The sequence below is a fragment of the Castor canadensis genome, chromosome 6 (assembly GCF_047511655.1).
Source record: "Castor canadensis chromosome 6, mCasCan1.hap1v2, whole genome shotgun sequence".
In the NCBI taxonomy this organism is placed as follows: domain Eukaryota; kingdom Metazoa; phylum Chordata; class Mammalia; order Rodentia; family Castoridae; genus Castor; species Castor canadensis.
In genome coordinates this window covers 86,352,421-86,366,437 of record NC_133391.1, presented here as the reverse complement: position 1 = coordinate 86,366,437, position 14,017 = coordinate 86,352,421, and the positions used below count along the sequence as shown (strand labels likewise).

The 14,017-nt window shown below is 36.5% G+C and overlaps 1 protein-coding gene across 5 annotated transcripts in view; it reads right to left on the bottom strand.

Moving 5' to 3' along the window:
* Positions 1-14,017, bottom strand: part of Efna5 (ephrin A5) — a 275,816-nt gene that overhangs the window by 55,456 nt on the left and 206,343 nt on the right. The gene's annotated exons all lie outside the window — the stretch shown is intronic.

Here is a 14,017-nt window from a genome sequence, read left to right as displayed (position 1 = left end):
AAAATAATGATAACAAAAGAGCAATAATAATAAATTTCCATTTCATTAACACACTCATAAAGGGAATTAAAAAAAATATATATTGATCTCCTTAAAGACAGTGCTCTTGTTTACTTCTCTTGGTATCCCTGACACCTAGCACAGTATCTGAATATGTACTGATGTGACTGATGTTCAAAGAAGGGAAGTTATAGCTGAAGGATATTATTAACAAGGCTTAAAAACACCAAAACCTTACAAAATGTCTGGAAATCTTGTATTCTAGTTCCCAGTATCAAACTTTGAAAGAAGTTAAATAATGTGATCAACAAAGGTCAAGATCAGGAAACAAAATAATGGCAGACTGCAAAAAGGAAAATGATAATCAAGACTGTTGTTCAAGCAATACTAGAAAATTATGCCTAGCTGAGTAGACAACTTAAGCACCTAAGGCAGAATGAAAGTTTCTCTCTTGTCATTAAGTCTTCTATTCAATTACCATTTATCGGGGTAATTAAACACTGGAAAGTGATGCCAGGCTAATTGTTAGATTATGATAATTACATGTCTTTGCTATGCTACAGCTGATCAAAATAAGATGTGGTCCCATGCACTTAGCTAAAGCTGCTCTGTAATCGTCAGACTTTCATAGAGCGCTAGGCCATTTATTACTAATTCATTACAAATCAGGCGGAGAAGCTTATTATTTGTAATGCTTTTTTTTTCACCCCACACACAGTCTCCTGGAACAAGACTCCCAAAAGGTTAAGCACAAAGTGCTGCCTCTCATTGGCCCATTTCCATCCCAATTACACAGTTGAGCAGCATTAGGTGCCTCTATTTGAGAGGGTTCATCAGACTGCTTCACAAAATTCTGCAACCGCCTATCACATTGGCAGGAGCAGCCAAGACTCCCTTTCAGTCTCTGCCAGCCACTGTTCTGCTCCGAGTTGTGTCCCAGCAACCGCGAGCTGGCAATGCAGAGGATCTTTGAGTTTGGAGGATCCCTTCTGTTCAGGTCAAGCTTAGACCAGGCTGGGATATGCCCAGGGGTTTGCTCCAGTTAGCAGGTATTGTGGAGAACACAAACTGTACTCTTCCTACTGGGCATCCAGTCTCTGTTCCTCAAAGCAGGCCAGGAGAGGAAACCAGATTTCTCAGGAACCAGCCTGTCATTTCAAAACTATCAATAGTTAGTGACTCAAATTTTTGTAAAGAAAGACTAGAATTAATTCATCGTCTTTGAACTCCACCAAGTCAGAGTCCCTGGTGTACCTGAGAGTTAGAAATTGCTCCTTCCATTCCCATCTGCTAGCTATTCCAGGTTACTTAGAAGGTAGGAAGGTAAACAGGGATTTGCTATTCTTCCTTTGGCTTTATACTGGGATGTCCTAAGGTCTACCCTGCAACCATCATTACTAGATGTGTTACAGGTAAAGGAAGCACAGAGCACCAGGTTAAAAGTTTAGTAACTCACTACAAAGTTCATGGCCTGGTATGTCCTTATTTAAGGAAATTTTTATACCATTATTTACAATGTTATAGACCAAATGTTTGTGTCCCCAGCCAAGAATGCACATGTTGAAGCCCTAACTCTTTCTATGACTATATTTGGAGATAGGGTCTTATGAAAGTAATTAAAGTTAAAAGAGGGCATAAAAGTAGAGCTCTGATCCAATAAGATTGGTGTTCTTATGAGACATTAGAGAACTCCTTCTCTGTCAGCCATGTGAAGACACAGTGACAAGGCAGCTGTTCACAAGACAGGAGGAGAGCACTCACCAGTGACCAACCCCTGCCGAACCACTTCAGAATTGCGAGAAAATGAATTTCTGTTTTTTAAGCCACCAAGTCTATGGTAGTTTGCTTAGGGAACATCAGCCTGATGTTGGCAGATTAAAATTAAATTAATGGAACAGAAGAGGGTGGGGAGCCTTGAATTAAATTACTGCCAGTAACTTTAGAGATGTGAAAAACCAGTGAAAAATAACTAAGTAAAAATGGTCAGTCAGGAAGGAAATAAGGGGGAAAGGAAGAGAGCTGGCACCTTCCACAGTATCCTGCACATGAGAGATACTCAATATCCATTTGCCATTCTGAGCAAATCGCTGGTCTAGGGGAAGAAGGCACATTATTTTCCTAAGTAAGGAGAGTTTCACCTCTGAAATTAACTCATGGCACTACAAAAACGACTGTATTATCGCCCAGCAACTGTGTTATCTCACGGTTTCAGCAAGGCTTTCACCCAGAAATAGAATGAAGAGTGATACAGAAAAGTCACATACTCCATTTTACCCTTCCTTGACCCTGGAAATTAAAAGAGAATATGCCAGCACCCTTCAAAAATCATAGTAAGTGCATTCCAGGAACAAAACAAACCACCAGGTACCTTTGTTAACACCAGAACATATGAAACTGCCATTTTACACACACATTTACTGGTGGCCTGTGGCTTAAGACTGGGGAGCTGGGGAGCTGAATACTGCAGTTCATCACATAAAAATGGTTTTGCACTACTTAGTATTATTATTTCCTCCCTCCACTCATTAAAAGGCTATTCATTCATACAGCTGGATCCTCTATTTACTTTTATAACCTGGACCACAGAAAGATATATGCAAGAATAATGCAATCATAAAAAATAAGAGACTAATTACTCTATCCCAAGGAAACATAAGGGGGAGAGAGAAATAAACAATTCACCATTTATTTCTTAGAAATAAATCTAAGCACTTTAGGGGATTCTCAAGTGCTATAATACGTCTACCTACTTAAATGCTTGTCTATCTCATCGACAGAGGGTACAGTTGTTGTTTCTCTCCTTCCACTTTCATTTGAATTAACTCTACTTCAAAATACCTACCTTGGAAAAGAACTACATTTCAAGGTAAATGCACATGACCTTGCTCTTGAACTGTTAGAATTTTTGGAATTGCTACAAGGTCTGAACAAGCCACTTGTGTGAACTGTAAGGTTTCAGAGGGATGGTTAATGCCAAGACACAAAGATGATAAAATAAGAGGGTGATGATGGGTACTCCAGGCTGGGTGACAAGTCAGCACTGTGAGCTTTGAGAAGACAGGGTCACAACTGGCTTTCTTCAACACTCAGTACAATCCTAGATCCCAAAGTTTCATGATGTGCACATTAACATTTTATTGCTATCCAAGCTGTGCTTTCTGTTCAGGGTGAAAACAGAACTTGAGTTATTGCTGGTCAAAAACTCCATGTTGATGAGCTAGGTCAGCCCATCCCTCTCAAAAAAGGGGGGTTTATAAAACTTATGGATACATTAAATCATCTTGATACTTAGAATACAATCTGTACCCAATGTGAAGATAAACATGACTATATCTCATTGCTCAATATATTTACAGAAAAGCTTTATTTGTTGATGTTGTAATTCAACATCTGGGTGCCTAGCCTACTTTGTGCATGCCAAATATTTAATTAAAATCATAACCCATTTTGTATACTAAAAGGAACTTATATTTTTTTCCATTCCACACATATAGAATATACCCTTCAATTCTATCTCTGGGAAATAAGGTGAAGCCAAACAGGGAGTCTACTTTGGTATGCACTTAGATTTTTTGATTCAGAACACCATGTGGCTGAGAAAAGATTCACAACAAGCAAAACCCAAGACCCATCCAAGGATTAATGAATCCTGTCATTAACTGAAAACAAGCATGCTCACTAAAAGTGCTGGTTACTGTAGTTTTACAAACATGACTAGAGAAAGTAACAGGTGACATGCACTGGCCAGATGGGCAGCCTATAAGCACTGTCTAGATGACTAATAAAGAGTGAGGTCACGGGGCGCTGGTGGCTCATGCCTGTAATCTTAGGTACTCAGGAGGCAGAGATCAGGAGGATCGTGGCTCAAAGCCAGACCAGGCAAATAGTTCGCAAAACTCTATCTTGAAAATACCCATCACAAAAAGAGCTGGCGGAGTGGCTCAAGGTGAAGGCCCTGAGTTCAAGGCCCAGTATCACAAAAAAAAAAAAAAAAAAAAAGAAAAAGAAAAAAAGAGTGAGGTCCATGGCTGTGCTGACAGGCTGCTCTGAAACATGCCGTGATATACCAGGCTGAAGGAAAGAAGAATGGAGTCCTCTCTGCAGAAATGCCTTTTCCTTCTGCCTGTGAAGGCAATGAAGCTATACTGAAGTAGTTTATCACCACTTGATAGGGACATGATCTGAACCTTATAACATACCTCATTTTAGGGTTTTGAATTCTAAGATGTTACAAACTATTCTAACACACTAGAGGAAATAAATTGAGGTATAGGAAGTGCTTTGCGTTTTGTTTTGTTTTACTTTAAGTATGAATTTCTGGCATAAAAGCTGAAAATATATATTTATATATGCATGGAACATCCTGACAGAGCATTAAATTTAGTTTTGTTTATTTTTAAAGTCAGGGTAGTGGCTTTAAGATATAATTAACACCTCTAAAGATGCAGAGATATTTGGAAGTCAATGCAGACGTGTAATGCTGCTATTCTCTGACAATTAGGGCATTTAAAAATTCCTATCACATGTGAGAAAATTGTGTTGTTTCTAGTGACTAGAAAAATTTATAGGATAACTCAAAATTAAACATATCACTCCTTTTTTTGTGATAAATTGCAACCCAGCATCTTCAATCATTAACTGAATTAAAATAGAATTCTCTCTACAATATTTATAGCTAAGTATTTTTGTGTGCTATCAAATTATAAACTCCTCTCAATATAACTTTCAATATTCAATTTTGACTCAAGTCACAACCAAGTTACTACAGTTGAGAGTAAGAAAATTCTAACTAAACACTTTTTTTTAAAATACCAGGTCATTTGCCTTTGTATTCCTACACACTCCTCATGTTTACTACTCTTAACCTACATTAATTATAAATGCACACAATATGCAAAAATAAGCTTGAAAGAAATGGCCTGCTTATTTTCCCTTGGTGCTTGCTACTCAACTAGAATTATATTAAGATCCCTACTTCTGCATCAAGACTGGAGAGATATACTAAAAGAAATTTCAAGGCATCATTTCATACAGCTGTTTGCTTTCAGGACTGCTAATTATCTAGTCTCTTTTTTTTTTTTAAATCTCCAGGGAGAATTTCATTCTTAAGTAGCAGCTCTTCTCAGGACCTGAAAATATCATTCAAAATTCAATTCATAAAGAAATTCTCTTTTCAAGGGCATTCAGGTTTACGGTGTGCTTCAGAGCATTCTCACCCACCCTATAAGAAGATTTGATGGAAAAGTAGAGGAAATTTAGCTCATGTTTTCCTAGGCAAGTCACGCTGATTCTTATCAAGTGTCTAACTGCATTAGCAATTTCCAACTGAATTACAAAACTATTTCCCTGCATTATACTGCTATTGTTCAATATCATTTTGGCCCTAATGAAACACAGCTATATAATATGAGCATAAAGTACTGATTACAGTTCACCATAATGAAAGCGAGCTAAGGAAAGTCTTATTTTTTTAATATGCAAAGAAAAAGAAAAATGACGATGCTTATCACACATGATTTTTTTTGTGTCTTTTAAAAATGCTTTTTGGATTTCTGGATTGAGATTAAAGTGATACTGACAAATTATTATTTTTTTCTTCCAGCAATACAGATGGTATTTCTCCTAAGATAGAATTTCTAGGACAGTTCCCAAAGAGCAAAAGTTTCCCAGGTACTAAAACAACAAAACAAAACAAACAACTGAATTTTACACATATCTTTAAAAACATCTACTTTCAAACTAGAGTAATTTAATGTCATGAAAAAGGATATCCAAATTTTCCCTGGGGTACAGGTTTTTCCCTGTCTGTAGGTGAACTCTTTGGAGAAGCGCCATCATGAAACCATTAGTGCATTGCTTATTGCCCTGTATTAAATCAACCAGCAACACAAATGATCAGGTTGCTATGCTGGTCTGGATGCTGCCCAAGTAAGATGGCAAATGCATGCCTGACATTTCTGCCTTTTAGCAAAGGCAATGAAGATTACTTGACAGCCCCTTATACACACAGCTCCCTTTCCATAGATATAAGCAGCAAACAAAGGCATCGAAGGAATACACAAAACTGACAGAGAAATTCCATTGCATTATGGATAGAACCTACAGTGCCAGGCACTTGTGACATTCATGCAGTGCCATTATGCCCTAAAGAACAGACACATTGCTATTACTCCCTAAGCACTTCTTGAGTTGAGTTAGTGACTGTTAGTGAAATTGCTGTACAACAGTTTAGGAGCAGCTAATCTGTGACTACCCTAGGTCTAGAAATTTAAGGTAATCAAAATCTGAAAAATTCTCCCTGATATTTCCTTAGAGGGAATGGTATACATGTAGAGTACACTGGAAATGCCTGAATGTCAAGATCTAAGATTAGTTTCTTCAAGACAAACTTTGGTCACTGGTCATAAAACAAACACTCTGCAGATCTTTGCAAGTATTCATGTTTCTATATAGGGAACGCTGACAATAGATAGCACCACCCATGTGGACACAACACTGAGTTCTTCGCTCTGTGTTTCATACATTGATCTGATGCCAGCAGTTCAGGGTACTCTCCTCAATGCTGAATTTACTTGTATTTTCTCATTTTTGCACCCCTGAAAAGAACCTAAAAATAAATCAGGATGTTATCTGTTAGACATTTTTCAATAATGTGTATTACTTGAAAAATGAAAGAGAACACACATTTATCTTTTCCTATTAGAGCGCTAATTTATGCAAGTTCATTTGCCTTTTGTGTGTATTGATTGGATTCTTGTTGTCTCACCCTCTGTACTCCATTAGGATCCTCGCTGACTTAACAATAATGCAAAGCCAGACAAAATTTGTACGGATTTTTATATGCTCTTGCATCTCCAGCCCATTTAAGAGTTTGCATAAGCAAGACAGTATAAGTAGAAATTATGGTAGTCATGACAATGTATTTTACTTTATCATATCAGAAAGAAAATCTCAAAGAAGATTAGAATACTTAATGGTTGGACTTCTCTTTTCAATTTTAAATAGCCATGGCTGAACATTTGAAAAGAATCCTGTGCTTCAGGCACACTGAAATTAAAATAGAAGCTCAATTTAAGATTACAGATTACGAAACCAGTAAGCACAGCTGCTATATTCGGGACAGGAATGGCCCTCCTTTTCCAAACCCAATTGTGTAAGACAGTCAAACTTAGAAGAAAAATTTCCCTTACTGTAAAAACCAGCACAAAAATCTTAACCCAAGAAAAACAATTTTCGGACATGGTTGGCTATTCATTTGTTCTCAGTCTCAAGTAATTCTTGATTTATTGTTTCATTGGGGATCAATCTATCTATCATCTATCTAGCTAGCTACCTACCTACTTATTTATTGATATATATCTCTACATGTTTTTCAATACTAATTAGCCTAAATGCTTTCTGTTTATTGTTTGAAGCAAACAAATCTAATTTTAGCCTCAGAAACAATAGTAAAATAACTTAAATATAAAGCTATCCAAAAGTTGTTGGACAAAGGAGCACAAAAGCTGCCATCTTGAAATGTGATTTTTAAACCCCAAGGAATATTTTAATCTACTTTGTACAGAGCTCGCATGTGTTCTGTTGAAGAGTTAATAACTATTTCTTGTTTTCACTTCACTAGTTTATCAATGTCCAAAAGGAAGAGGGTAGCATGAAATTCCAGTAAAAATTTGCTCTAATCCTCCTCCTGGTGATTCCTGAAGCAGATTCCACATTGGAGACATCACAAGATGCTCGGGAGCCCATGAAAAGGGAGGCTTCTTAGCTTATTGAGCATTCTAGAGTTGCTCAAGTAGGGACATCTGACACAGGCAGAGGGACACCTGGCAGATGTCAAGGTCAGTCACCTAGATCTCTCTAAGGTGGTTGCAAATAGCACAAGATGTCCAGGAACACGAACAGGTATCCTCTGAACCACTTGGGAGGTGTCAACAATAAAAAGTGGAAATCAAAGTGGGAAAAAATTTCATCTTTAATCCTTCTCACGGCACCTGGCTTTTTCAGCACATATGGTATGTGAAGTCTGCTAATGTCTAGAGGTTATCAAGGATATCAGAGTTGGTTAAAATATTCCAACTTTATAAACATCTATCTGATAACCGAGGAGAAACAACTATCTTACTGGTTATGGGAGGCAGCATAGGGAAAGAGAAAGATATCCAGCCATCTGCCTAGCTTCAAACCTGGGCTCTGCTACTAGTAATTGTGTAACCTTGGCATGTTACATTACCGCTTTGTGCCTCAGTTTCTTCTTTTGAAACATTAGAATAACAATAATACCTTACTCCTAGAACATTTGTTAGGGTTGAATTAATACATAAAATAAGCAGATGACTAAATGAGTATATTAAATAAGCAGATGAGAGCTAAAAGCAAAGTGCTTAATACAGGGTTTGACAATTAAGAGCTCAATAAATATTAACACAACGTAACAGGAATAGGCAAAGATTATTCACACAACTACAAAGGTAGTTTTGACCATTAAAAACAGAGAAAGTTTAATGTTTTGAAAATCATCTGAGCTAAGCAAGGTGGTACATGCCTATAACTCCAGCACTCTAGAAGCTGAGGGAGGAGGATTTTGAGCTTGCAGCCAGGCTGGGCTACATAACAAGATCTTGTTTTAAAAAAGGAAAGAAAAACATCTTGAGACTCTCAAAGATGGTTAGAAACAAAAATTTCAACAGTAATTGCAGTGTATCTTAAGTAGGTAGAGTATAATTATTATAAGTTTTTGTTTATAAAATAAGGAAAAATGAGTTCTTTTTGAGACAGAGTGTCAATATGTAACTCGGGCTGGCCTCAAATTTGAGATCCTCCTGCCTCAGCCTCCTAAGTACTGGGATTACACGCATGTCCATCATGCTTGGTTAGAAAAGTGACTTTAAAAAGCTGCCTAGAATGAAGGAAAAGATACTGATTCCTTTGAGGAGTTTTCTATGCACACACAAAAACAATTCAGTCACCTTTCGGAAGCGTGTTGTATATGTATTTACACAGAGAAATGGTGGTCCAGTGCCTAGGAACATATTTCTAGTACAAAAGACCATCTTTAAACAAATATAACTCCCCCAAATTGAACATCAGTCCTTAAATATGTGTGAAGTGTTATTCTGCCTGGGAGGGAAATCAGACTTGCCAGCTAATACATTAACATATTTTCATTTCTCTGACCCATTAATACATGTCACCTAGCAGAATTAAAAGCCCTCAGAGACTCTTGACTACGGTGGGCAAATTTTGATGAGAAAGGGGCTTTGGGAAACAGGCACTGGCACTGGACAGAATGACAGAAGTGCGGGGTGAGACAGCAGAGCAACACTGAGACAGTCTCAGTTTTACTGAGGTGGGCTGGAAAGACTAAGTGTCTTCATGTTGCATTAAAATAAATGGTGTTTCTCTACAGAAAGGCCTGTCTCAATTTAAACTTTAAAATTACACTTCAATAGAACAATATAATATTTGATTGACCATTCTATCCTTTCTTAACTTGATTGACTTTTCACATATTTATGTCCTGTCTCTCTTCGTTAATGAATTAATTCATTCAAGACAAGTGTATTGATTGCTTCCTGCAGCTCAAGCATTGTACTTGAAGGTAGAGAAACAAAAATGAAGCAAGACATAGTCCTGCCTAGGGGAACTGATAATCTGGGAGAGAGGAGGTCACACAAATAAATCACCGCAATAATGTATGATAAATGTGGTAAGAGAAATGTGCATCAAATGCTATGGAAACTAGGAAACAGCAACAAACATTGAAAGGGTCAGAAAGTCTTCACTAAGGAGCCAGGACTTGGTGCATGTACAGAATCCTATCAAGAGAAGTGGGGCTGTGGGCTTCCAGGCAAGGTGACACATACAAACCCAAAGAGGCCTGAGGCAATGAGTTTGCTGAGAGAGAAAGTGAGGCTGCCAAGGAAGGATAAAGCTTCATCTTGAAAAAGGAATTTGACCAGGGAAGATTTTCATGAAGGTACAAAACATGATTGAATTTGTATGTTAAAGTGACCATTCTTTTAGCCCTGGAGAAGACAGATTGGGTGGGGAGAAAGTCTGGAGCTGGGAGATCATTAAAGAACCCTGCAAACAAACACCCAGGCCTGAAGGGCTTCAGCTGAAGATTCCTTATCCCCCATCACCTGCCAAAAAACTATACATTATGCATCCATGCAGTAGCTATGTGTGCAGGCTCTATTGTATGCTAGATACTTGGCACTGGAAAGCTGCAAATTAGTTGGACACAAACTCTTCACTCAGTGTCTTTTGATTGCCTAGATATGAAGAGAGCTTAAATAGGGCATTTGTAGGATTAAAGAAAAGGAGACGAACAAGAGATAGGTTACACAGAGGCAGAAACATCAGGAGTGGGTTACAGATAATCCCCAATATTTGTTATTTTGGAGCTCTTATATATCACCATGTATTAAAGGGTAACATATAGCTAAAAGAACAGTGAATGTAAAGTTAAAAGACCTGGGTTTAAATACTATCTGTCTTTTATAAACTGTGAATTGTGAAAATCACTTAATTTCTTTCTGTCTCACTTTTTAAATAAGTAAATGAAAAAGTAGGCATTCCAATGGTTCTATGATGCCATTTCTGTTTGTCACAGGGAACAAAATAATCAATATGGATTTGGTGACTGAATTATTTTACCAACTAATGATACTATTTAGTTGAACACTGAGATAGCTATCGATCCTCATCCTGGATTTCCATTCACAACATCAATTTCAACTGAGTAAGGAAGAGATATAACCAAACACTCAAAGCTGGCACAGTGTGTGGTACCCAGCTGGCATAAGAAGGGCACAAATAATTATCTAGGAACTGGTATGGCAAAATAGAAGGCAAAAATATGACTTGAACTATATAAAGGATTCTGCTCTTTCTACACAAAAGTGGCAAAAGTAGGGAGAATTTAGATGGTGACAACTGATAGAAATGTCACTGCTGATGAGACACTTCAAGAGAACTACAGTTTATCACATCATCATTCATTCCTGCTTTAACCCTGAGGGCCACAGCAGCACAACAGAAAATGGTGAGTGTGATGATGAAAAAACTCAGTGAAGTCACCATTTAGAATTTTGTCTTTAGCATCTTCTTATCTGTTTCCCAGGGTCTCAGAATATTTAAAGTCCTTGAGGAGTTCTGAAGGTTCCAACATTCCAAACAAAGGAATACAAGTATGCAATGGATACTTAATCAAAATTACTTTACACCTGATCTCTCCTACTAAAAATGATAGCAAAAAAAGACCCATCTATATTACCCTCTCTGAACAAATAAAACTCCTTCTCTTCCAAAATCTTTCTGAAGGCAATTAGATGCCATAAGTGTGGGAGTAATTTAAGATTTTGTCCATTTCCAAAACTGTTGGCAATATTTTAAGCAGACGGAGGTCACTTCTTTTATTCCCCTGACTTTCCCTTTTGGTGCTGATGAAGGATATGCTGACATAAATATTTTGTTGTTACGCATGGTAGACAGACCTGCAGGTCCCAAAGATGAGGCAAATCATGTCCTCTCAAGTGATCTGTTATTTTTGCCAATAGATTTGGATTAATGATGACAGAAAGCCTTGGGATATTTTATGTGCCTCAACTTTCACATTAGGAAGAAAGTGAAGAGTTGTGAGAAAGGGAACAGGATATGCCAGAATTTTTTGGTCATTTTGATGCACTGAGACAAAGTGGTTTTTCAACACCATGGGATCTCTAAATATTTGTTTAGGATCCAGAGGCAAAATTCTTCACTTCTCTAGATAACAGTGAAATCTTCACTTCCCAGAAAACTGGCTAATTGGCTTTAATGGGGATTTGATTTAAATAAAGTCACAAGATGGGAATTGTGAAATGTCTTCTGTCATTCTCCTTTTCTTGTCTTCTTTCTAAACTACTTTGGTAAACCAAATATTTTCTCCTTTTGATGTCTTTAAACATGTTCAAAGTTATAATTAATATAAAACATTTGTGAGAGTCTAATTCCTGAAAGTGTTGCTCAATAAGTCAGATGGGTTTTTTCTACTTTTGCCTCTAAAATTTTGCCTGTAATTGATTAAAAACATGAAACACTGAGCAATTAGAGGGCAAAGGGTGAAAGTCAGGGTGCTGGATTTATGTGGTTCATCTACTAAATGCTCCAACAAAGTATTCATTATTTCATATCATCTAGACTCTTTGGTAAGAGACAGTTCTAAAATTATAATATAATACTGGGGAGGTCCATCAGAGACCACTCAAACCAATGAGCTCATGAGATGTATGATTATATGTAACAATTTGAAAGTAATATTAGAAAATCACAATGCTTTATTATTCAGCCCCCTCCTTAAGAGAAAAAAAGTAATAATTCCTGAGGCTTTTCATTGTCATTGTCCTTAATAAGTACAAGAAATGGAGTATTTGGTATTTGATCTCTGGAGGTTAACCTCTTGGGAGGTTAGAGATCTCTCCTCACAACGCGTAGAGGATCATGCTATTCTATAGCATAAAAGGAGTGGGTCTTACCAAGATGGAAAATGTTAAATATAGTTTATTAGACTATTAAAAGTTTATGACATCACTTTGCTATTCATTCTTATTCATCAATAAACCCCCATTGATCACTACAGGAATCTTAATGTAGCCTCTTATACAGTAATACCTATGTGCTCAAGCTTCAAAGATCCATTTATTTCACATGTGTAATTTGCCCACTTATTCCTGCTGAGATAATACTCCCGGTTTAATTGCCCATAGAGCAACTGGATAAATCAGCTATGTTGGTTTGTTTTAGCTGTCTGTGCATAGGTATAAAGAGAAAAAAGAAAGACTGTTCAAGTTCAAAACGACAAAGATTAGAATAAAATTTTATCCTATGAACCACAAGGATATCTGTTGACCCAACAGATATTTCTAGATTTGCAAAATAGAAAAAAAGTTAAGTATACTTAGAGATATCAACTACTTTGTTGCTTTGGAGGTGAAGAATAAGTTATCTCAATCTACAATTAAAAATGTAGATATGTTTATATGTAAAGAATGAATGTGAATGATAAATGAATAAATAAAAGAAAGCTTGAAAGAATGAACAAATGAATATAAAAATTCACAGAAGAAGCACATAAATTACTCAATCCTAGACACACTTAAGAAATGTCAGAGTTATAAAGCTTACATTTACTTGTGGAAATTCAAGTCTATTTTCACTTGGTGATCAGCATTAAGATGAAAGAAAACAGTCTCTACATATAAACAAATTATTATCAAGTCTTTAAGGAATGATTTTCTAATTGAACTTCCTGTTCAAGGCATTAGCCAAATAGAAGATCTGTGGTATATACATTCGGGAAAATTCATGAACACATAGGATGCATACACACAAAGACCTAATTAATAAAAAACCTTAATCCTTCAAATAGGTGAAAACAAATGCTCACTTGTTTTCATTTTTCTTTTTAAATTTTTATATGAATGTTGTATTCTCATGTAGCATCATGATAATTCCTTCATTATTTAAAAAAAATCTCTGATCTCCTGGCGTTCTTCTAAAGCACTTTAATTCTAATTGATAATACACATTATATTGGATATTGAAATGCATTATATTTAGTTATAAAACCTTGGAGCATAGTTGCATTTTAGGTTGAGTTCTAAAAGTGACAGAATGTTCCAAAAGAAATACAAGAAGGCTATTTACATATTAGATATAGAGTTAATAGAAACCATTGATTTCTTTTTACAAAACTTTCAGTATCCGGTAAAATCAGATAATGACCTGACCAAATAATAAATTTTACAGTCAGAACACAATTTTATCTTATTTCAAAAATATGAACATTATTGCCAACTGAGTCTTACGTAGTTCTGAGTTAAGTTCAGCTTATGATATGGTGAGCCGATGGTATGTGGTTCTCTTTCTTACATATCATATGTATGTTTATTTTACATGGGAATCAGGCTCTACAAATTGAGTTCCATTGGAGCACAAGTATAGAAACAAGTAAAAACTATTTATAGGTAATTGATTT